We start from the raw sequence: 26,349 nt of genomic DNA, 5'->3' as shown, positions 1-26,349 counted from the left end.
AAGGTCTTTATGGGTTCTCCATTAAGTCACATTGTACACGGTTGGATAGCCGCATCCTGAATGAATAAGCACAATAAGCAGGTGTCATTCGTACTTACCAGCTTCGAATCTCCTTCCAGCTGATCGGGTTTACGGCCGTATCGACCCCGTCCACCGTCGTACAATTATGGCGAACATCAGGAAGCGCACCATCCTGCGAACAAGACAGAAAAGAATCTTGGTCAGCTTGATGAATAATGCAAAACGTCATTCCGCGCAGTTTAACCTTTGATAGGATTTCTTGCGCGTAATACACATTTCGAATTCTATTTCTCTAATATTCTTACATAATCCATTTCAACTTTCATTACTTGCGCGAGTTTTCGCAGCTTGTTCTCAAATCCTCTTAAATTTTTATTCTTTTATGATATATTTGTTTGACATGTATTATATATATATATATATATAAAACCGAAGCTAATAACATAAGTATTTGCATCTCGACTTAATTCGGTTTCGATTTATTATTATTCGATGTAGAATTAAAGTAAATTGGAATTGTACAAAGGAAGGTTGAAAAAATAAAATTTGAAAATAAAATAACATGAGATATAATCTAATAAAGAACACAATAAAAAAGAATCACGGATTACCTAGTTTTTTTTTTGCAAAAGAAAGTATAATTAAGTAAACATAAACGTAGTTTCATAATCAAGAATAAAAGCAAATTAATGTAGAGAATTTTAGCAATGAATATCCGGAAATGTTTCTCGATTTTAATCCTTTTCAGTCACGAGTAGAGAATGAAAAGAACCAATTAAAACACCGCAATATTTCTCCTAAAATTACAGTAATTTGCATTTTTATAGCAATATTAAACACAACTACAATGGTTTATGAATTTTCGTAATTATGAGATAATGCGAATGTATCCTGCAGCATAGTGGTTTTTTCGTAATGACTTTCATTCAATTAACGAGAATTAACGAGAAAAGAATACATTCGTTAAATATGCTATCTTCGCTTTTATAAAAGTCAAAAGATCGGCGATTTGCGGTTGGTCATACCGACAGGTATGAAGGATTCTGGAAAAAGACAAAGGATGATGATTCAGAGGTAGGAGAGAAGAACCTGGTAGATGACACGAGATTCCTACGAACACGGGTACTACGTCACTGTCTTTTTCTTCTCCGCCTTGCTACTCTCTCTTTCCCTCCCGTGCGCCTTCTATGGTTTAATATGTTTTCGACTTGAAACGCCGGCATTCCTACCGCCGCATGGAATCTGACAATGTTAAATGAGTCTTGAGAAAATATAATAAATATAAAAATATAATAAATGTTCACTAAACATTTTCCTCTTTCTATAATTTATAATCATATAAGAACTGTTTAAATATTTGAAACATACTTGCATTTATATATTTGATTAAATATGTTGTATAAATAATTTTAATAATTTGTGTGTGTGTATCATGATAATACAGATAATGACAAAAGAAAACATTTTACAAATAGTTATTACAAATAATATCATTACAATTTTTTATAACAATTATCTAACAAAATGGCATTAAGTTTTTGTCAGATACTTAAGTCTTCATGCGGTTATATCTTAAAACCTTTGACATGATAAATTTTTTATGAATTTAAAATAATTGGATAATATTAATTTAATATAATTTGAAAGACAAATCTTTCAGATTTGCTGCAAACTACAAAATATCTGATTTTATAATGCGTATAAAAATATTAAAAATGTTTAATCACTCGATTCGATGAACGGAAGCCGCCGATTTTTAGGCGTTCTTTTGTCGAAAACTGGTAGGACTATATCGTTTCTCATTCCGAAAGATCGCAGGTAGCTCCCGCTCTATTAATAGACCGGCTGATCAATTCGCAAGCGCGTCGATGGGGTTTACCTATGGCACGTGGGCGTTCCCGGATGGCAAGCAGCTGTAAAGTCGTTAAATAGCCACTTCGGACTTTAGAATCAGGAGGTGATGGATCATTAGCCCTGAGGATCTTTCCGTAACCTACGGTCTCTCTCTCTCTCTCTCGATACTGCTTACATACTTCGACAGGATACCACCATGAAGCGTGTAATCGTCCAGCTGAGCAATCGTCCATGAAGTAAAAACAACACTCGCGCGATCATGACATTGCTAAATCGTAACACAAATTAATTTTCTTCTGAAGCAAAAATGAAGCAAATCTATTGGTCGATGCAGGATTACATAACAACAATACAACTTTGATATTGCTCGATTTTTCAACGATCATAAATTTTCCTTCTTAAATTTTTTATATTTCCGAGAAAAATAGACTCGTGTAATTATATAAGATCATGTATAATTAAATATGATATGATCTTATCTTATTCGATTAGATTGATTATATATGAAATATATATAAAATTTTAACCTAATATAATTATATAAAGATAAGATCATATCGCGCCAAATTTCGAATATTATTATGATCATATAAAATTACATATATTATCAGATTTTTTCAAAACTAATTATGCATATTTACATCTGACCATATTTTATCATTTTTTTTCTCGAATTATATTAAAGGAACATATCGCAAGAATATACATCTGATTTAAAATTAAATGGAAAAAAAATATACATAATAGATTAAAATATGCATAAAGAAAAATATATATGACGATCGGCGAATAATAAGACATTAAGAATAAGTGGTCGTGCTGTACGAATATAACACTTGATAAATTTGCGAGCGTGGAAGCGATATAGCCGCGGGCGCATTACAGTTTCTAGGCAGTGAGGAGCCATAAAGACGCTAAATAGCCACTTTCGACCCGGTAAGAAAGTGGTACCGAAGCATCGAGAGCCGTGAGAGAGAAAAGATTGCAATCAATAGTATACGGAACACTCGGAGAGTGTACATAAAATCAATTTGGATTACGTGCAAATGAACAGATGGAAACGCACACGATGTAGAAGTTTGCGACAGAGACAAGTGTCTTGCAATAATGGAGATTATATATATATCGAGAAGAGGTACCATCATGAGTACATAATCATCTCGCAATTTATTTACGTGTTAAAAACGCAAAGCAATAAATCATGTATCTGTAATGCGATATAAAATATCTGAATTAAATTTTTTTAATTGTTATATAATTTTTAGAAATATTTTTGCATGTATAATGTGGCGTGTTGCATGTATAATCGTCATGATCCGGTTTTAACATCTAGAAGCATATACTATAATTGCTTGTAATGGCAACTAATATATGAGTATATTGCATTTCTTATGTTCACATACGCGTATTACATAATTTTTGATAATAATAAGATATAAAGAGAAGAGACGATCCATGGAGGTGCCGTTATAAAGCATTAAACGGACATCGACCCTCTCTTCTTTATTGTATCGATCTCATTTTTAATTTTCACGGTCGTGTATTTGTCAGTAGATTCGAGCAATTATAATAATTTAAAAAACAAAGGAGACTATTTATTGCATGACTTTATCAATATATTTAAATCGAACTCAGGGAGCCTTTATATATAATATGGCCTTTATGTATAAAGAAAAGAGAATGAACAAAATATTGCATAAATTTATAATACATAACGTAAAAAAGACTGTATTAATTAAAAAACTGGATTTATAGAATAATTAACACACCGGTAATTGAGATAAGCAAGAACTTAATACTGGATTAGATAGTGTAGTAAAGTAAGATGTAGAAATCACTTGGCGTCATAGATGTGTCGTAAAGATAGGTAGAATAATGCGTTTTATAAATAGCGACTCATTAGAAAGTGAAAAGCCTCGAATAAAACAATCAATATCTACGGATAAATGCTAAATGGTCGATCAATATCGCACGATACAAAAGATACAGGATTATATCGTGTATGTTACACAAGAAAAATAAACAAGTTGAAGCAGACAGTTCTCGAGAAAGGTAAGATATCGCAGTAACATGCTAATAATGCGTGGGCATTTTCTGAAAATAAGGAAGCATGCATTACAAAGAATAGGTAACCATTTTTGGACAATGTACATATGTTGTAAATTTAAGAATGCTATTTACTTGTATTAATTGCAGGCCATTGTAATATTATCTTCTAGATATTAAAATCGAATTACGATAAACATTATAATATATAAAAATATATATTTCGGAATACTATATAAAAATTAAAATACATATTCAGAAAAACAAAATGGATCCCGAATTATTATCAATAATTATAATGGATCCTGAATTATAATCGCGAAGCTCCAGAATCCACTATCAAATCAAGTAACGAGATCCGCATCTCAGTTCGATGTTGATTACGGTAAACGGTGACAAGTCATGAGCAACCAGAATGGCATGTCAAAGATTCAGGTGCGATCGCGGGAGAACTCGCGGGAATCGGCACAGAGGAGCCGTAAATGTATGCGATCGGTCAGGTAGAAGCCCAGTAGGACGAGCGGGGTTTGCCGGTTGGAAGAGGCGAGTCCGAACCGCTGGAAGGATGCTGAAGAGGCCGAGTGGTGGCGGCACGGCCGGTGTGGTCAGGTGGCTCGCAAGGACGCGGCAGGCCGTTCACCCGTTGGCCCTCCCCCCCTGTCCCCCTCGCTACCAGCTGTCCCCCTCGCCAACAATCACCACACGTATGTACAGGTATTCACATATACAATACGCACAAACATCACGAATCTCTTTTCCTCTCCTCTGAACTGTCGTCTCTCGTCCGTTCTCTCTCTACTGCTCCTTCTCCTTCTATCTCGGTAATCCCCCCTTTTTCTCCTTCCTCTCCGGCGTCTCCGCTCTAGATCCGAACGCGAGCGCTCGTCTTAACTAAGTTACCGGTATTTGTACTTCAAGAAATCGCCGGTTACTGTACTCTCCGTGTAAACACAATAATTAACCCGTTACATTTTGCACCTTGCCCAAACGACAATTCGTTTCTTTAATTTAAGAATTTGTTTTTTATATGGATGCATCCCCCTCGATGGAAGGTTACTTCTTGTACCTTATTTTTATTGTTTGTGTCCGCGCGCGATCCTGCTCGCAGGAATATTATATAGAGGCACGTAGTAAATTCGACATATTAACGATACCGTAAAAGTTCGGTGAAACCCATGAAACGTAGAGGTTTATGGGATAAGCAGCGTGGAAACGATAGTATTAAGGCAACTGTTGTTAGCACTTTATGATCGTTATGTTTACTGAAGACTTAAAAACTGTACAAACTGTGAACGCGTAAGATATAATGTGAGAAAAGTAAGATTAGAATGAGAAAAAAGATATCTTATGTCTTATATCATATAACTCCACGATAACGTGTTCGAGCAACATTTATACCATGCAGTTTTCTTTAACTGTTTAAAGTGCGACATAAAAATCCACGATTCAAACGGGTTTGTCAGGTTTCGGGTCGATCTACCTTCGATTTATTGATACGGATATTAACGGCGCATATCGCAAAATTTATATAAATCTCGGAATCCGGAAAAGAAATCGACTTATGACATTAAATCGCGGGCTACGATTTCGCTTTAATATGATAATTACTTTTTGGTCTTCGATAACAAAGATACCGTTAAATTAATATGTTACAAGACGTTGTTAGACAAGCATGCTGATAGTATTAAAATAAAAATGGAATATTTAATATATTAAAGCTTATTTATTGTATAAACTACGCTAGATTAGTTGAAGTAAAAAAATTCTACCGTTCGTGTCTCTGTGTGCTTCTTCTCCATTTAAGAAATTTATTGTTTCCCTCATCATTCATATTTCATAAAAATTATAACCGACCAAATTATTTACGACAAGCCAAGTTCGTTGATGGCGTGTCTGCCTACGGCTGATATCAGCACCATCGCGTAAATAGCCTATCGATGATTTGCGACGTCACATTCATGTTAACATCCCGCTACGCTTGCGGCAATGACATCATGGATGAAATAATAGACGGCCTCTCGACCTCTCTCCTCTGTCTCTCTTCAATCGAGAAGTTTCGTACGGTACCTTCAAGAATTGCAAAGAATGAAAGAAAAGGAGAAAGAGAGAGAGAGAGAGGAGAAGTCCGCTCTCCCGCAGGGAACTAATAACCGGGTTTCACAGGCTCGTCCCCGCTACACACGCGCGCGTACCCGATTCCACCAGCACAAATCAATAGCGAGGGCCAAGGGGGTCGAGGAGTCGGGGACGGCGATGTAACCCGGGACGGGTTTGCGAGGCGCGCCCGTCAATGCAGGTAGCCAAACGACGAGACGGCGGCGCAGTAGCTGTTATTAGCTTTCTTTTCTCGTAATACGCGCCCTGTCAGCGGCAGGAAATAAGAAGTATTCCGGCGCAGTTACTTTGTCAGTTGGGAAAGCGACAATAATCGCGGGCCCGCACCCCAGTCCTCTCTCCGCGACCGAGTGCGTTGTTACTCGCCCACTCTCTTTTTATTCTTCAACGTACCGACCACCCTCTTTTTCCTCTGCCTCCCTTCTCTTCCTGTCTCTTTCTGGCACGACGATGATTCTCAGGAGAAAGGAAGGGGCGCGGGAACCGACTGCCAGCGCGCGCGAGAGCAGAGAAGTCGATTGAACAGAAATTGAATGATTGGAGGCGCGCCTCGAGGGTGCTTGATTGTTCATTCAAACAACAATCGTAATTGCGTTACACGTCGCAGCGGGATGGGCGGGGATAAAAAGGGGATGGCTTGCGAGGAACGGACTTGTCGTTGGAATGAAAAGGAAAGGTACGATAGTATCGTCGGCATTGGGAAGCCTAAGGGTTAAAATGCCTCCTGTATATCCTTAATGTCTGACACAACGTAAAAATTATTAAATTGACATGTCGTCGCAGGAACAAAATGTTATTAATTTATTTTCCTAAAACAAAATCGGTACTTTTTTTATTGTATCGAATCAATTTTGTCTTTTTTTTATACAAAAATTTATAAATATAAAAACTCTTTCAAAAGCAAAATTCGAGCGGCTTAAAGCGCCGTAGTAAAGTCGGTCCTACTAGAGTCGACCGATGGGAATTCGTGTATTATAGATTCGCGGCGAGTATTGTACTGCCATAGAGTGGCACTTTCCGACGAGTGGACCCACCGCCGAGTACACTTTTCAGCTCCTTCATTCGGCCGCCGCACTTCGATCAGCAGTGCTATGCTAACGTGATTAGCGCCACGAGTCTCTCCCGAGCACGTCTCGCATCGGTGGAGATTCACGATCGATACCGTTTTTTCGCGGCGTATCGGCGACGCGTGCCACGCGCCGTCATTAGTCGGTCGAGGACCGACATTTCGCCGTTGGATGCGACGTTCTTGTTTACGTTCGACTCGGCTTTTCGCCTCCTTTAATTGTACCGCGACGTTCTGGTCACGCGCGATTTGTTCGAGCGCAAGAAAACGCTGATCTAATAACTCGTATTTATTCGAGCGGCTAGTTTTCCGCATACACGGATGTATATTAGATCTTCGACTATATATTTGTTATATGTTAAGAATTTATATGTTTACCATAGATTTTATCGCTAATTTTAAATTTATATTTTTTGCGATTATGTTATTGTTTCTGCCTCTCCTAATAAAAATTGTTATTATTAAAACTTTATTTTTATCTTTAAATTTACTTTAACATATAATTAGAAGCAAATACGAATCACAGACAAAAGAATAAAAATATCCTTCTCTATATCTTATTTTATCTTGGTATTATACGTTTTCGATGTTTTCAAATATTGATTTTGTATTGAATTGTATTGGTAAGGGTAGACAAGAATAAAAATTTCTAAGTTACACAATTGCGCAATCGTCCGCTGTGTATTATCTGCGGTTTCACAGGTACGGCACTTCGCGGCATCGCAAATAGCTAAGCTTAATTTGCAAATTATGGGGCCGACTACTTCACGAGTCTCTCGAAATCAATGTATAGTACGGCAAGATGTGTGTGCGTGTGCCTCGAGACTCCTCGAACAAACGACATAAAGGAGGAGGAGGCGAGGAGGAAACTAATGATTTGCTCAGTTAATATTTGTTCAGCTATATGTTCCTTTTCGAGCCGCTTCCTAAATCGAGGTTGACGCATTGTTACTGCCGCACGTTGTGATTAACATAATAATGCAAACACAATGACACGGCGAGCTTGACGGTCCGGGCATTATTTGAGCAGGTGAAAATTCCACCATGGCCGGCGCGCCGTGTATTGCGTAGGCGCCGATATGTACGTTGAAACGCGCGAGACTCCTCCGTAATCGCGTCTTCGTATATGCATCTGCGTGTATATACGTCGCGTAGGACGGGTAACAATCGTTCTCTAATTCAATTAGTAGAACCTTGTCAATTTTCGTCGTGAGCGTGTCGTCGATTCACGTATGCGCCTTCTTCGCAATTTCTTCTTTACGTATGTATGTATTCCCAGTCTTCGTGTCTCTAATATCAGTTCAATATACAAAGATGGCACGATAAAAAATATTCATCATGAGTTTCGAGCGAAATAGACTCCGACTGATGGTTAGAAATGATGTGTCTGCCGTTGTGTTGACTCAATCAGAGACATAAATTCGTAGGTCGTTATTTGACGGCAAAGGTTTGTAGACTTTGAAGTGCTATTTGTGCGGTGCAAAGGTATCAATTTATCCCAACACATGTGCATCTCATGTCAACAACTTTGTGGAAACATATCGGTCTTAGCGTTTTCAGTCTTAGGGAACGATACTATTTTGCGATATATAGATGAAAAAGCGATCAGGCTCAAAGAGCGGCTTTTATCTCTCGCTGAATGCGTCGACGCGGCCGAGAAAAATGTATACCGGAGATTTCTCATTTCCAGGTAATTAATTTACAATGAACCGGACGAAAAAGGGGAACTAATCCTTGTTCCGAGGGTTATTTATGGAGTCGAGTTTCTCCATTGAGAGATCACTGCGCTTGCTCCTTTACCACGAACAACAAACGTTCGGTCAAGAGAATCATTCTTTTTTCCGCAACGGAAGTCTTGCCACACCGCGCTCGAATTATAGCTTAATATATTTTTAGCACCCTAAAAAGCCTTGGTAAATTTATCTTTCGAGTAAATAGAAATCTGTGATTGTTAAAGAAGAAAAGCAGTTTTTTCTTTACATTGCGCGCCTCAGATAATTATAAAATTGATTAATTATGGAACGTCTCAGAAAATATAATTAAGAAAAATTACTGTATAGCAGAAACGCGTTTCTTTAATTCCTCTTTATACGATTCGGCTCAATTGACTCAATCGCGTTAAAAGAACGAGAGAGGAAAGAAGTACAAATTAAACTCGAGAGGACAATTCCCGAGGCCGAGAACGATCTACGGCGGGATGGCAATCAGAATATCGGTTCCGAAACGGGCGTACAGACGACGCGGCGCACTTAATCGTAAAAAATAATTACGAGCAGACGCGCGAGGAAAAGAGCGCGAACGGAGAAAAAGCATGCAGTCCGGATGCAGGCCGGAAAATGACAATCACTAGGCGCGGCGCCGTTTCCTCTGTCTGACGTCAATCTAGTTGGTCGGTGGCTTACTGCGTTCCGCGCGGGCGAGGGAGAGGGAGGAGGTGAAGGCAGAGGGACAGGGGTGGATTAGCGGCAGGGGGTTGGAGAGGGCGCATTCGCCCTTCGTCAATTTACCGGCCGATCTTCTCTCGGCCGGGGCTGAAATTTCATCGAACTTCGAGTGCAAGAGGGTGATTCTCCCCTCCCTCTGCCCCACCTGCTTCAGATCACATCGGCTCCTCCGAAACCCTGCCTTCGTAACTGCGCTCGTGCTCGCGCTCTCGTCATTCGATAATCGTCCCGTCAACGGGGGGAGTCTCGACAGGTGTCCACCAAGGACACTTCGTCCCAAGCGTGTCTTCACCTGATGGCGTCGCAGATGACGTAACTCACATACCAGCGCGACTTTACGTTTACGATATGTCTATAGTTTCGCTCTTACGATGGAATATGAATGTATACTCGCTAAATCGATATCTATCGAGAGAAGAGAGCGCAAGATATTCGACATTCATCGGTTTCATCGTGACATCATCTAGATAGACACGTAATCTTTCTTCCGTCATAAAAGCAAACAGACTGACTGTAATTGCGAACGTTAAGCTATTTTTTTCATGCCCGTTCATTAACTTCGGCAATTAAATAGAAAGATTAACTATCTCACTCGTGCCTTTCTTTTTACATTTTAACAGATTGTAAAAGTTTCAAGAATCAATTTTCGCGAAAAAAGATTAATTGTATATAATTAGTTATTAATTTACATTTATATTTATTAATAATTTAATTACTGAAATATATAAAATATCGAAAATCTTTCAATCTTTTTTCAATTTGCTAATATTTTTTCTATCACTTTTACTATTATTTTTAATGACATATAAATATATGTATATGCAAGAGAGAGATATAAAATACGCCATTTAATTAAATATAATATAAATTTACAACATATATATGCAATATAAATTACGTTTTAAGTGTGTTTATATATAGACACGATTTTATCTAAAAATTAATGAAATATAAATATTTATAAACATTCTATAAGGCGCCTAAACATGCGCATTATTACTGTAATTAATCCAACAAATATAATATTAATTGTGAAGAGATCAGATATGTTGGCTTATTAAAACTTTCTTTATCTCAAAGTTCATTAAATAAATATATTTATTTAATTTGGTAAAACCAGTAGAGTGTAGATCGTTTTATGAATAAAACATCACTAGTGTATGTCAAGTTTTACGTTCTACGTTCTGCGAAAGAAATATCTTAATGGCGATGATAGATCGCCCTTGATGATAAATAGTAGTATTATTTAAAGTACACATATATATCCCGTACATAAGTTATATGAAAAATTATCATTTCCTTCATCTTTGTTGCGTATTTTCGATCATTCTAGTAGATACTGTATTATTGGCATAACGAAATTTTTTTGTGTAGCGATTAAAAATGAAATACGCATGCACGGTACAATTTCAATTTTATTTTCATTTATATTAGAAATATAAAATTTGATGTGTTAAAAGTTAAAACATATTCAGGTCACAGAGACTAAAAAAGACAAAGCAAACGTCATAAAAAATCATAAAATTGGGCAGAAATTTTTAATTATTCCATAACGTGCCGTGGATTAATCTCTTTTCCTCTCTCTCTCTCTCCCTCTCTCTCTCTTTGAGCAGCGTTCTAAAATATTTTCCCACACAAATGGAATTAATTAATTTACATTATGATTTCTTTGCTGTCGTTTTTTCGCTATTCAAAAACACACCCTTACGGATAAAACATCGCGTGGCAAGTGAATAGCGTCTTACACTTTGAATCAACTTCCTACGCTTCCCTTATTGCTTTCCCAGCAAGTTGAGACAATATTAAAGCCACTATTGGCCGCGCGTTGGTTATTTGTATAATGAAAGCAGCACCGTGATACGTTGTTGGCGGTTAAAAGTCCGGGAGCAGAGTTTCTTATTAGTTATTAGTATACGCTCCGGCGAAGGGCAAATGAAATGGTTTACAACGCGAGAGCAAGAATAGAGACAGAGCCTTGAATGGGGCCTTTGAATTACTGTTGGCCGCTTGTTTTGTATAGACACATATAATGTATACGTATTCACGCAAACCCGTTCGTTTGTGGCCGTTTGTGCGCGCGTGTTGCGTAGATATGTACATCATACATATATGCAGAGTGTTTCGGTGAGCAATATTTAAGTATGGCGGTGCGAGTTCGCTTGCGAGCGGACTCTCTCTCTTGTACACGTGTATCCACGAAGTCCGCGCAAAGAGAAAACAGGAGATGTTGGCCATCCCACTATCCACCAACGTCAACCCAATGACGCGGTCCTTCTGTCGTCCTCACACCCTTTTTCATTTCCTCACCATCCCGTCTCTAGTGATTTTCTGAAAAGTCTCGCGTTGTGGCGCGCCACCCTGTCATCTTCTGAAAAGAATAATATCTCTCTTTGAAACATTAGCAATTCTATGATCGCCATTTTTATTTATACACCGTTCTTGCCACCGGCTCTCATCTATTCGCGCGCATATGTATATACATACGACACATAGGCGCCCCGGCGAGCACATGTACATATATACAGAGTGCTTTAGAGTTACGGTCTTTTCCTTTAAACAAGCACGAATGAATAATTTTTCTTTCAAAGAAACATCATCATCAATCGTGTTCTATGTCTCTTTATTGTAGCCATTTGAGAGTACATTAATTTATTTTTACTGTCCAAAGGTTACAGGGGGTGGGTATACTCTGGTAATTCTGGTTGCTCCAAGCTGTAACTTTGAACCGCCCCCGCGTGTGTTATGTAACGTGCGCGCAGGGTGGAAAGAAAGCCCGGATGGAGAGACCACGACGATGCGCGCACGGCGGCGGACGTCGCCTTGTTACAAAATACTTTAATTAATGACTCCTCGGAACAAATTTACCTTCATTATTAGCACATTCATGCTGGGCGACGCGGCCGCGCCGCGTACGTGAACGCGCGCACGCAACACGTGTATCTAAGAGGCACAAAGCCGGCATTGTGTGGAGCCACTCATAAAAGACGCCTGTTCTTGCGCGGGCTTTAAATAATTCAATTCACCGAATGCTCTTCCTCCACTGACTGCATCGCGCCTTTTGCTGCCTTCTCGCCGGAAGAAGCACGATGCGAAAAATGGAGGATAGTGACGTGTAGGAAAAGAAAAGTGAGAATGAGAAGACGCGGGATATGAAAGATACGCATCGATATTAAATCGCATTCAATGAACTTTTAGTGGCAGGATTGATCGATGTCGTCAGAATGATCAAATAAAAAGTTAAACTTAAGATAAGATAAAGTATAAGTGAAGAATCAAAGATATAGCTTCCTAAATTTTTCGATTATGTCGAAGAATATTTGCTAATTTTCAACGATTTCATTGTCATCTCGAATACTATTATGTCATATACCGTCGCAACATTTTATAATTTGGTTTCTAACGATGAATATAAAAAAAGTAGATAAAAGATTTGACACTTTCCGCTTTAGCAGGCACACATGCAATATTATTTTCTATAACGTGCATCGCATAATTATAAGTTAAAAACGAGATTGCGTCGAGTAAATGCCCACTCGCAAAAGCTTACAGAGGCATGCAAGATGAATGCCGAACAACATGCACAATAGCTCTTCTGTGTTCGTATCCTTCGTACGTCTAGACTAGAGAGTTAATAAAGCGTGTAAAGAGAAAAGACTGACAACATGCTCGTTTCTTATCCGAGCTAATTATTCACGCGTGCTTAAGAAATGAGGTTCGAAAAACCGCTGGAATAGTGCTGAATGTTTCAAGAATATTTCACTTTCAGTAATACCTTTCTTTTAATATTAGCATATATAAAAATATATATTCTCTCGCGTGTTTATTCTTTTTTTTTTAACTGGAAAATATAAGTACAAGATCAAATTTTTACATATGATTCAATTCTCCTTCGCACATGCGCGCAGCTTCGAATTTTTACGAGAAAAAACAGAGAGAAAAATGCTTTTCATCAAAATCTTTTCTGCATCGTCACAATGTATCCCTTAAACGGGTGCTCTCAAAACAGACGTTTCGCCGCAGAGAAAGTCTCTCGTCGGTCGCGGCTAAGAGAGAACGAGCAAGGCGATTCAGAGACGCGCGCGCGTTTTCCGGGATTGCGGCGGCCGCCGCGAGAAAAAGGATGAGCGGCGTGGACGGAATGGAGATGAGCGTACAAGCAGCGCAAGAAGCGAAGTATACAGCCGACAGAGACGAGAACCAACGAGGAAGGAGAATAGGAGGGGGGGGGAGAATTGGCGAGGGCGGCAGGGGGAGCGGAGAGAGCGCAGAGACGGAAGAAGAGGAACACGAGAGGAGGAGGAAAGCGGGAAAGCAAGGCGAGGAAGACACTACAAGGAGCGGCGTAGAAGAGCATCGGGGAACCGAGCACAAGAGCCGCGTGCACCGGGGCTGAGACGAGGGAGAAGTGCCCCCGAGGAGCCTATGCTCGTTCCGGCCTCTAGCCAGACAAACGGCCCTTCGCCCGACGCAGAAGAGAGTCGTGCACTTTTTGCGTCGCTCGTTCAAGTTTACATTTACGGACTGATCCCCTTACCCGTTGTTGTCACCGGACGCTCCGCTCCGTTCGTTCGCTTCGTTCGTCCGTCCGCGCGCGCTGGCCGGCTTGTATGCAGATGCACCGCCGTCACCGCCACGCCGGTGATTATCGCGATTCGTGGAGTTGCTGCTCTCGCCCTATTTAACGAGAACAATGCGCCGCCGGGCGTGAGGATATTAATGCGCATAGCTTCTGTCTGACTCGCTAGAAAGGCTCGGGGCGGCGCAGCCCGACTCGCCGCAGGTGTCGCGGCTCATTGTCGGATGATAATTGGACGGGGAAACTGTCGCGCGCGTCAAGCGACGACATGCGACATGGCCTTTTTATAGCCATATAATCCTTTCTGATGCACGCATGAGCGATTAAGATACGAAAATGCTGATATGGTGTCATAAATCGTGTGTCGCATTGAAAACAAGTATTTCATTGCACATCGTCTTCAATAAAAATATATTAGATCTTAATCGCATGCAAAAATTATTATAAAAATTCTCGGCAAAATTATTATAAATTGTTGATCAGCCATTCTACTTGACATATGTAATAGTTTATGTAATAGTTTAAAAATTGCTCGTCAAAATTTTCCCTGATTAATAAACTGTAAATGGAATATAATATTTATTTTCTGTTACGTTTTTATCATATATGCTTAATAGTTGTCGCTGTGTAAGACAAAATAATCTTGCGACATCTTTTTCCTATGCAATCGTTTCCGTCTTTTGCATTTTCACCGGAAACATCAAGCAACGTAATATAATTAACATAATAAATATCGTACATTTATCTCCTTTTTTATTTAAGTTATCGGATTTAAAAGACTAGCTTGCAGCGTATTGCATATAAAATTGGCTTAATTAGCATGTTACAATTTCTATATTGAAAGCAGTTAATTTCTTGTCGGAAAATAAATGTTGATCAATATTTAGAAATCGCGTTGATAAAAGCAATTAAAAATACTCGCTTTTTTTATCTATTAATAAATTATAAATTGAAATACTTGCTTTTTTATCAATGAATAAATTATAAACTATGAAACTAAATTGAAAGGAAGCGAAATTTGTGCGGAATTAGTAAAAACAACTCCGCGCATTTATGAACAGTTTTAATGATATATTTTTATCATTATCTTTACTCGTAATGCATCTTACGCTTCACGAAAAATCTACTATCTAAAAAACACATTTGCAATCAATGAAAAAACTAGAAAAAATAATTTGCAATAAAATAGAACAAGTGTTAAACCGGAAATTTACTACCTGTAAAAGTAAATAGTCATAGTCAAATATGACAGATTCTTATGTAATGCAAAAATGTCTACTTTCTCTTAAAAACTTCGATTTCAATGAAATGTTAAGAAATTAATGCTTCATAAATATTTACTTTATAACAGTATATAAATACAATATCGTAAGAATAAGTTCACATATCTTTTCTTTAGAGAAAAATGTAGCGAAGCATTATAAGAATTCTATAAAAGCAACATTTTCAGTATTGCAGATAACATTACGGTTTTTTTTCGAAGATTGACGTATAAAGAAAATCATTAAATTATCTAGCCTGCTAATTTTTAATGATTTCATAATTAAGAATAAATATTTATACACTTTTTTCATATTTTTTTGTAAAACTTGGGAATCTTATAATTTTTTACAGATTCGATAAAAAAAATTTGATTTTTTATAAAAACATTTGAAGGAATAAAGATTAAAAAAAGGCAAAGAGATAAACTCTTGCATTCTGTCGCACAGGATATTTAAAATGCTCACAAATTATTTTATCTTTTATTTTGTATTTGCTGACAATTCTCTCAAGTATAACAAAATTTTGTAAAAAGAAATATGCAATAATTCAATGCAATAAATCGGCAGGTGGCCAATGAAATTAGTGAAAAACAAAGAACTTACTGGCTGTCAATTACATAATCAACAAATAATATCGAGAATGATAATGCGTAACGAGTGGAGAACCAACAGGCTGTGCTGCTTTCAAACTGGTTCGAGGGTATGCGATTCCTTTTCGTCCCCTCTCGATTGAACGAAGGGAAAAATAAAAGTACAATTCGCCTTAGCGGAAAGTCAAGTTGTCGGTTGAACTCTTTATTTACTTTATTATAGGCTGCGCTATATAACGGTTGCGTCAACGCCCGTCTTGCCCTCTTTCGTCTTTTTACGAATATCCGATAATTGCGTCTCTTGAGTGGCGGCGATGCGACGAGGAACTAATATTTGCTTTCCTTTCCAGACAACGACTTTGGATAATTGCTAATATTTTCTTGTCATAATCCACAAACAAGGACGATTATTTAATGAATATTATTAATTGATACCGGATATAAAGCTCAAAAAATAAAAATAACATATCAATATTTGATAGTTCTTAATTATTTTAAATGTCTCGTACAATATTTTCTTAATACTTAATCAATTTTTATTTCTTTTTCTATTAAATAATTATATAATACACACAGTAACGTTGATGAAATATATATTTATCTAAATAAATTCAAAGCTATTTCTTTGTCACAGAATGCTTATTTTTAATCGCGTCGATTTAACTTGAAGAAAGTGACTGAAAGAAATATTGTTTCTATCCATAGATTGTCTCAAGCGTCCTTTCAAAGTATTTACTTTGTATAGATGTATGCGCGAGATAATGCTCATGGAAACGTTTGTCAGACATAATTGTCTACGGAAACACATAGATGAATATAACGCAATGAACATTGACAGTTACATATTTATTTTCAGCTACATAACTTATATGTTACTGTCAATACAAATTCAATTTTTATAATTTTGTGCCTGTTTCGCGTGACATTGAGACATTGAGTTATTTTACGTATTGTACACAATAAGTCTGCGCAGCTTTTTACCGTTTTTAGTATGAAATGTCGTCTTTTTCTAAGTCGTTTCATACATTCATATGCACATATATCGTGTGTTTCTTTATAAGAAAAATACATATTGTAGTTTGTCATTCCGAGTTACGTTATATATTCATTATATTGCTCATTATATTGTTCATTATTATTGTTCATTGCTTGAATCATAAGACTATATTGTATTTAATGATCGAAAAACAACTTTTATTCAAACACGACGCATTGACGTAATGCCTTTTGCACGCATTCTTTATCATTTTACATCGTGCGATTTTGATGTATTTTTCATGTCGCGTACGTTCAATGTCACCTGCGATCGAAATATCGTCGCGAAGAAAGTTACGTGGCCGATACGACACATTGGTCTGTATCTGACCATCGTAAATTTATCTGTCACGGACTGTCTCGCACAAAAAAGTAACGCATTAACAACGGAGCTATCCCCTCATTATTGTTTTAAGGTGTCTCGAATCGGTGATCGGCCGACGAGGCTACGCGAGGAGAGAAGGACGGATGAAGCGGAAATCGTCTCACAATCAGCGGAGCAGGACAAAGAGAAAGAAAAGAGGCGAGCACGCGGCATTCGCGCGTAGGTGCCAACAATTTATTGCCCATCGTCTCGGTTGCTCAAGCCGGCCGTGTACGTAAGCTTTAAAGGTTCTACGAAATGTTAGGACATTATTTTCGGTGATTACCGCCATTCTTTGATTAGATGCCGCTCCCCCCTCGTCTCTCGTGTCTCCTTGCCACGATGATCGTAACGCGGTAAATTCCTTCCAGATTGTTGGAGAAATAAACAGCGAGCCTTGGAATGAAAGAGAAAAGAGAGAGGAAAAGAAGATGGAGGTGGAGTGTTTCGAAAAATTCGTGGTAATAATTTATATGGGATTCGACCAAATTCATAGTCCCTCGTCACGATAAGATTGGATCGTCAGGGCCTTTACATGGATACACGAAATATCTTAGTGCGGGATAACAGCTCCCACAAAGGGCTAGAGTAGATTCTCGTAATAAAAGATCGAGGTTTATTTATATGTGATTATTGTAATTTCGTCTTAACGACGACATATCGTCTTTAGTAAGAATATTTATTGTCGACAAAGTCCAATAGATAGAGATAATTCGATTAACGCGTACGCTAGCATCCGTTTACGTAATGTCGCTTTCACCTAGAAATAAATTAATAACGTGTAAATATTCATAATTGCGTCGTTGAGTCAGATTTACTCCCGTCTCTTATCCGCAGCTGTAAAATCACTCGCGAGATGATTCCGACCACAGGCGCGCGATTTCTCGAGGCTGCTAAGTACCGCATAAAATATATACTTTCTCCGAATGTAAACCCTCAGTGACACTGCAAATCCAATAAGAATCACCCATTATATTTTATGGATGCTAATCCGTTCGTTTCAAAAATTCACCAAATATGCATTTCCAATTTTTCTTTTTTAGGAATTATACGGCACAAGTAATTAATTTTAATTTTGGCAACACGTGTAGCACTGCGAAAATAAAGATTGATACAAGTGTCGGAGAGATTGCGCGGTCCAAATACAATGCCTACACAAGAAAACGCGGAGGAAGGCATGCCGGATCGACGGATGAAGACGAAAGAGAGATCGAGAGCAGCCGGCCCGCCGGAGCTACGGAACATTTAACCGAACAAAAGAAGCCACTATAGGCAGCAATGTCCGACGCCGTTTCATAAAGATACGGGATTTATCGCCACCGTACCCGAAAAGGGGCTCGCCGCGCCGACGACGACGACGACGACGACGACGAGCTCTGGCGGCGACAAAAATACGAGCCTCTTAGCTTCAACACCTTGCCGCCTAACACCGATTCCACGGTGTCACGCATTACCCATATTCGAAGAGAGTGAGAGTGTCTCCACACGGGAATTTCCAAATTAAATTTCGTCACGCGAAAAGAAGCACGCTACCGATTGAAAGCGTGGCCGTATAACGAAGGTAATTTGAGATGAGATTCCCTTGACATGTGCAGAAGATTGCACAGAAGATTATGAGTCCGTGCTTCATATTTTCGTATTATTGCGATTTACTTCGATATGTTATCGTACATGAAGGATTTTATATGTGCCTGTCAGAGGAAATGTTCTTCGTTAAATTACAGGCCGATAAAGTCGCGTGCAAAACTTTTAAAGTATTTGACTGGGTCAACTTTGAGGCACATTGACACCGCGCGCACGCAGCCTCCCTTTTACAATTTCATTTATAGTCAATTACATCGCGTGCGAACGATGTCGTAAATTACACTTTTGCGCCGCGTCTTATCAATCGCGCATAATTCTCGCGGCGGAACTGCATTATAACTGCCGGGAATGTAAGCAGAGAGATTTATTAGCCGCGACGATTTCTCTATTACTTTAGCGCCTTCTCTCAACATTCATTTCTGTATGAAAGTACTTCGTCTCACTTGCGGCTTTGAGCCGTATCGTTCGCGACGCGAGATACCGCGAGGTCAAGTGGCAATCAACAATTCGATCGGCAAGGTGCGAACGTTACACCGCCGTACATCGACGTGCGGCTTTAACGATGTCCCCCAAGAGTTTATATTAATAGCGTGAGATGTAATATTCATCTCACTGCTGTGTTAAACTGTCAACGAGATTTCTGCAAATAATTACTAAATGATACATCTCGAGATACCTTAATTGTTTATGTTTGAACAAATAATAATAGATTACTTTTGATGCTCTGCTGTCCTTTATACAAATTCTACAATATTTCTCAAAGACGCTTTCACTCGTAAAATCCGGATTTAGTAAGCATGTGATTTCCACGTCGTCTTTCAAAATCGACCACAGCATCTACGTCGCTATGGACACATAGCGGACGAGTCAACGAGCGTCCATGGTCCATGGAGGCTTCATGCAATAATCCGGCTGTCTACCAAGCAGGTCGGTGACAGCAGCTGGTCTCGATCCAGCATCGGACGCTTCCAATCTTGCTGTCCTCTTCGCGCTGTGTAAGAACTGCTCTCTGCTTCTCTTCGTCTTTTTCTCTTTATTCTGTCCTCTGTCGTTCTCGCTCCATCTCTCGGCATCTTTCTCTATCTTTCGTTTCTTCCTGTTCCCCCTTCCCTCTTTCTCTCTTCTCTGCCATCTCTCATCTTCTCCCCTTCCGTACCGTGTCTTAAGTCTACCCTGATTTACGCCCGTTCACCTGCTCATCCGTTTCAAGAATGGCCCACTTGCGCTTCTCTTTCCGGCTGCCTCGCGCGTTTTAGGGAGCAATCGGGGACGTGGCGGACTGACTTATTATCCTGAGACCGGTTATCAAAAATCGCATTAGAAATCTTTGTATTACGAACTCATTAGTGGACGTATGCCATGCGAGCCGCCCAAATGCAGCCCCGCCATCCTTATTATTACGTGCGCGACTGGTATTTGTATAACGCGATCGCGTGTAAGATCAATCGGGGCGATCCGACGGGGCTTGCCGCAAAGCTAAAAGTCGGCCGTTAATGATTTCATCGGGACACGCGAGATGATAATTCCGGTACAAACAAAATAAACGCTAATTGAATGTTGCGCTAACGAACGGATGTCGAGCATTCGCGAAAGCGCACGCTATTCTATTGTGCGCTGTGTTTATTAGACACAACAGATAGACAAAATAAATAAACAACAGAGATAATATGACGCTGAGTGATGTACTCAGTAGCGAAAATTATTTTCTGTTAAATACACAAGTGGAATGGTATAATCGCTTAATAAGTTCTTTTTCCGTTACAACGACTAAGCATAACCGCATGATATCATGATATCATCATCAAATCTAAATAGCTTATTATTAGACTTTTTGCAGTTTTTTCAATAATTCTTCTTAATTAATCAAATTATGATAATAGAACGCAAGAAGGGAAGATCTGTTTTATAACATATCTCACTTATTGTTAGCTTATTTTTTTCTCAAAAAATACTGTCAATATGCATAGCACATTTAAACATCATAAATACATATTTACCTCTTCCATATAAAACAATAAAAATGTATTGACAATAAAAGATTTTAAATTAATATTAAAAAGTTTCAAAGATAACAATATTAGAATGAAAATATGATAAAACTAATTTAATCGTATAAATAGTGAATTCTCTGACGTATGACAAATATTTCGACGAATTTTATAAGAAAATTTATGGTACAGCGAATATATAAAGAATGGATATACTGATCGAAGAGAATCAGTTTTATAGTCTTTACGCAACAGCCAATTAAAAAATACAAGTTCCGTACGAGTATAAAAAGATATAACGGTATAAATTAGTATAAAAGAGTAAGATATAACGAACAGCTTTCTTTCTCTCTCTCTCTCTCTCTCTCTTTCTCGATACGGCTAATCTCATGGGATATTCGATTCTCGTATCTCCACGTGTATCCGCGTCTCGTTAATGACGATCCGAACGACGTTTGCTATTCGAAACCTTGAATCGTCATGAATAATCGGAATATTCTGCTAAAACACAAAACGAACCTCGTGCATCTCGGAGAAATCGAACGCGGCATCGAAACTCGTTCCTCTTCTACCGGTGAAGTCAACGGCATCGCTCGTATTATACTCGACGAATAATTCATCGTCACTCAAGGCTAAACACATAAATCGACCATTTTAACGTAATCATAAAATCAACGTAATTTTGATCGGCCGAGTAATAAATATACACAAGGGACAATAATATAAATAAAATAACGTCGTCTTTCAAAATTGTAAATGCTTCTGAAACGCATAACCGTGTTATATGATCGAATAACGATATACTCGTTACGAGCGTGCAAAAGTTACGACTCCGTCTACTCGCACGAATATTGGTATTTCCGCTTAAGCAGAGAGGAGGGACGCGCTAATCATTAAAGCGCCGAATATAAAATGTTAACTATTATTGTAACTATTAGCATGCTGCAGCGATTAGGAGCGATAGAAGCTACAGAAGCGAGCGTAAAACCATCATAAAATACTAGCCAATGTATAATATTTCGCGAAAACCGGCATATTCTCGCGACATTCGAGATTAGAGTATCGAAGAGCATATCCACGAGGCGAATTGCAATTTTGTTCAACGTAGAATGCAAATTATTCTTCCTCTTCGCATTAATCAAACTAGCACGATACGATCTCGCTAAGGTGTATCTATTAGATAATATAGTGCGGCGCGACAAAGCATAAACTGGCGTAACACGATAATAGCATATGTTCGAGTTCATTTTATCGGCGTTAGCACAGCGGTATCGCCGCGCGCGCGCGTACGTAAAGAACGTTCGCGGGTACTCCCGTGAAATCCATCGGGGATGTAAAGTGTAAATGATCCGCCGCATTGGCGAGCCGTTATTGCACAAACGATGATCCGGCGTTTCGATTAATCGGAAACGAGCTTGCCCGATCGGTCGTGGCATGAAGTAACGAAGGAACATTGGCGTGAAACGCGCGAGGCGCGGGCACGGGAGAAAGAGAGGAAGAGGAAGAGATGAAGAGCCACTCGACGGTGTCATGACAAAACGCAGGTACGTACTTAAGTGTATATAGTGGTACCCGCAGGAGGCAGCGCGGGGAGGCTCCCCGGCTGTAAAGTATAAAGCATTAAGCGTTAATCTCGACGGTGGACAAGATAATGCCCCAAGTCGGCTCCGTGTGAGGAGCCTGTGAGTGGCTATTTATCTCGAGTTTAAATCGATTTGTATGCTAATCCACGAGAGAAATCCGCCTGCGTACATAAAACTGAAGGAGGCCTACAAAACTCAGCCTCCATGAGATTCCAGATATATCCCTGACTAATTAGGCCCACCGTCGCCCTGCCTTCTTCCTTTGGCCTTTCTCCTCCTTCCCTCCCTCTTCTCTCACCCCTTTCCGATGATACCGACCTTCCACCCATCAGGAATAACCTCTCTTCGTCGAGAAGCCATCGTGTTTCGCCGAACGGAGCAGAGAAACGCTAACCATTCATTTGGAGAAAGAAGAAGAGAAAGAGGACGAGGGAATGAAAGGAGAGGAGAGCTCGCTTCATTACGACAACGGCAACTACGAAAACGTGCGCAGTCTTTCTCTCTCTTCTTTCACCTGTATTAAAACTCCACCGATAAATGCCTCGGGATCCCAGAGGCCAGATTCGCCACTATAAAGGATCGTGCTTTGCAGAGAGCAAAATGGAAACGCAGAGGAGCGAGGAGAAATGGCCCTTTAAGGATCGCCGCACAAATGACCGCTCGCAATCGGCGATTCGTTGACACTGCGACGACTCGCTCTCGTTGACATTTTCTGGGGTCCAAGGAGTAAACTCGTCAAGACCGTTAAGGGTACCTGTTCGCCGGGTCAATGACCGTTTCATCGATAGCGTAAGCAGCTGCAGGTTACGTCCTGCGCGCGCAGGTAGATGCGTCGGATTAAACAAAAATTTGGTGGAGTCTCAAATGAGAAGATACACGTTTGAAGATTTATGGATCCCTGAATTTGATTGTACCGCGCAAAATTCTGTTCCCTTTTGTTAAATATATGATGTGGCTTTTGTAAAATATATTGTCTCGTCGAACAAAAGTGAATTTCGATGTACAAGAAATTAAAAAATTTTAATCGTCGATCAAGATAAAGAAATACGCTTCGTTAATCGGACAGAAATGCACTTTCAAATTTTAATTTTAATTGTAACTAATCTTGATATAATTTGGATATAAATGTTACGAGAACCGGGATCGTTTTCAAGTGATCGTCAAGTGGGCGTGTTGTCTCTTAGGCTATAATATGAAAGCTATCGTGAATGCGGGAAGAATATCCACCTCACTTTATTTTCCAGCTAGCATCGGTTGCCTCGTTTATGGGTCGAACCCACGAACATTAAATCCGTGAATTGCTTTGATCTTTTATATTTATTTCGTGGAATGGGGGAATTCGATGAGGCCGGGTGGGCGAACGGGTCAGGTAACTTTGCCGCGAATCATTTCGCCAAGTATAAATGATGAACATATGCACGCAAAACTATCAAAACTAAATTTCTTTTTCATAACGATCAGATTTCGATAACCCTCGACGCTTTCTCTGACATATTTTACAACGCAATTTACATCAGTTTAGATTTTTTAATTCAAGTAACTGAAATACGAATTAATTGTATAATTATTATAAAGTATTTCAACTCTCTGTCCCGAACGCACGCAACTTCAATTTAAATTTCCTGTGCAAATAGCGACCGGACACGCGATGTAACGAGATAATCAACTTGTCGCGCGCACTTTGAGAATGGTGTTATGATTATTGAACGTTTCAATATTTATATATCATGTCATCGTCATTCGATAAAAATGACAGCAAACTTAATTCGTTCGTCCACGCGCATTTCTCAGATAGGTAAGCGCTTAAAGAGGACCAATTATGCGAGGAAACTTCAATTTGCATTTCGCTTCGGGTTGCGAGATAAGATCATGCATATCGCGATCGGCGGATGCAGGACGCATGCGTTTCGAGACAAACTGGTTGATCGGACATTGTTCCACTCTGAATAACCGGCCGCAACAATTGAATTCGATTTTGAACAAAGAACTCTATTAGGACTCGCGCGTGCATTTTCCATGCCAAGGCGAACAGGATTCGCTACGAAGACAGATCGCGCGAACCACGAGTTCGTATTGTAATCGCTATATGGGCAAAACCACCTGTTTCGCAAAAATTCGATATCGATCCAAAGCATCGCGTTTGACATTAAATCGCACGCATCTTGACAAATCAAGAGAGAAGCGCAGACACGTGGCTATATTCAAATATGCTCGATTGATAGAAAAATCACACAATGGGAATATTGCTTGATTGGGAGAGATCTCGATATATATGATGGATAAAACATTATCGATTCGGCGATAGTCAAGAAAAATGTTGAAAAAAATATATATACATATCGTGATAAATTTAAAGAAATTTTAAGCATTTGATTTAATTATCTCGCAAAAAATATATAACGTGAAATGCTTAAAACGACAACTTTTAACAATATTCAAAGTTTTAATCCAAACAATCGAAGCGCTAGATCATTTATCATGTAATAAAGCAAAATTGACAGAACTTTTCATTATCTTTCAATATCGTTGAAATTAGCGCATATCTGCTCGATGTATAAAAAAAGTCATCGCTCTTGATGCGAAAAATTGCGATATCCTAAGGTCTTTATGTTCAAACACAGCGGATTTACATGCAAATTGTCACGTACAAAATGAACATGCCGTGCTCTAAAAGATTTCATTCTGTACATTTACGAGCTTCTAACACATCGAAACGGCTCTCAGAAATATCGACGTAAACTCAACGCTGATTGTTGAAGAACAAGCTCGTAAGAAACAAGCGAAGATTTACGATTTAGCGACAAGAGAAATATACTTTACATCGCGGCTACGAGTATATTCAACGAGAATGAGAGAGAGGGAGAATTATCTTATAAGGGTTACCGACGACTCGCTTTCCTTTGTGACGCAGCGCGTAAAGGATTTAACGTTGCGTGCTTTGGGGGTTGACTTTGTGCGTGGTAAGCTCGAGAGAGATGTTCCCTTGACAACTTTTCGCGATATTCGAAGTCAGTTTTTATCACAGACGAGTCTATTGCGGGAGAATTAAAGGCTAGTGTGTTATAAAAGAACCATTTGCGTCTTTTCACTAAATCTATTACTTATTATTATTTAGCGTACATATAAAAATCTATTAATTTCTTTTTTTTCGATTGTGCGTAAGGTATTTATTATCAGATATATACCATTCAACGAAAACTTTTAAAATACTAAAGATAATTGTTAAAATTTTAATATGTATTTTAGATAGCATTTTTTGCAGCATATTTATCATCGCGAAAGATGCATTACAACTCGTCTTGTACATCTACCTAAATATCTGTATTGAGAATTCTAAGAACAGGAAGGTCCGGCTTCCCCGTGCGTATCTCGCGGTAGACGTTTTACGACATTCGCTGGAGCTATAAATCGTCGAGCCTGGTCCGATTTATGCATCGATATCGGCGCACTTAAGTATACAAATGTGCCCTTAATTGGAGTGTCTCGTCCCGTGCGTACAATAAAAGCGGCGCTTCACGCGGTACCCAAATCACTGCTGACAGGTACTCCTTTTAAGTAAAAATTATGGCCACTAAAAATGACTGCTATCAAGTATACGCAACGCGAGAGAACGCGATTTCGCAACAGGTATAACGTGCAATGAAGGTATTGATACGAAACTGCGACAGGTGTCAAAGATAACTACATCTGCTTATATGTAAATTTCCTATATCACTGTATATTTACAATTTGGAAAAAAAGCAGAGAAACAAAAGAGTCACAAAAAGAAGCAAAATAAATGCTTATGAAAAAGGAATATATATAAAACGAAAGCGCAACAT

General features: G+C 39.0%; 1 protein-coding gene across 2 annotated transcripts in view; it reads right to left on the bottom strand.

Annotated features, from left to right (window-relative positions):
• The window catches only part of LOC126849872 (transcription factor SOX-5), a 144,397-nt gene that overhangs the window by 101,492 nt on the left and 16,556 nt on the right, over positions 1-26,349 (bottom strand). For both annotated transcript variants that reach the window (XM_050592216.1, XM_050592206.1), the window contains exon 2: positions 99-193. The gene's annotated coding sequence lies outside the window, so the exon portion shown is untranslated. The remainder of the gene's footprint in view (positions 1-98; positions 194-26,349) is intronic.

The sequence above is a fragment of the Cataglyphis hispanica genome, chromosome 1 (genome assembly GCF_021464435.1).
Source record: "Cataglyphis hispanica isolate Lineage 1 chromosome 1, ULB_Chis1_1.0, whole genome shotgun sequence".
NCBI classification, from domain to species: domain Eukaryota; kingdom Metazoa; phylum Arthropoda; class Insecta; order Hymenoptera; family Formicidae; genus Cataglyphis; species Cataglyphis hispanica.
This window is presented reverse-complemented; position numbering and strand designations above follow the sequence as displayed.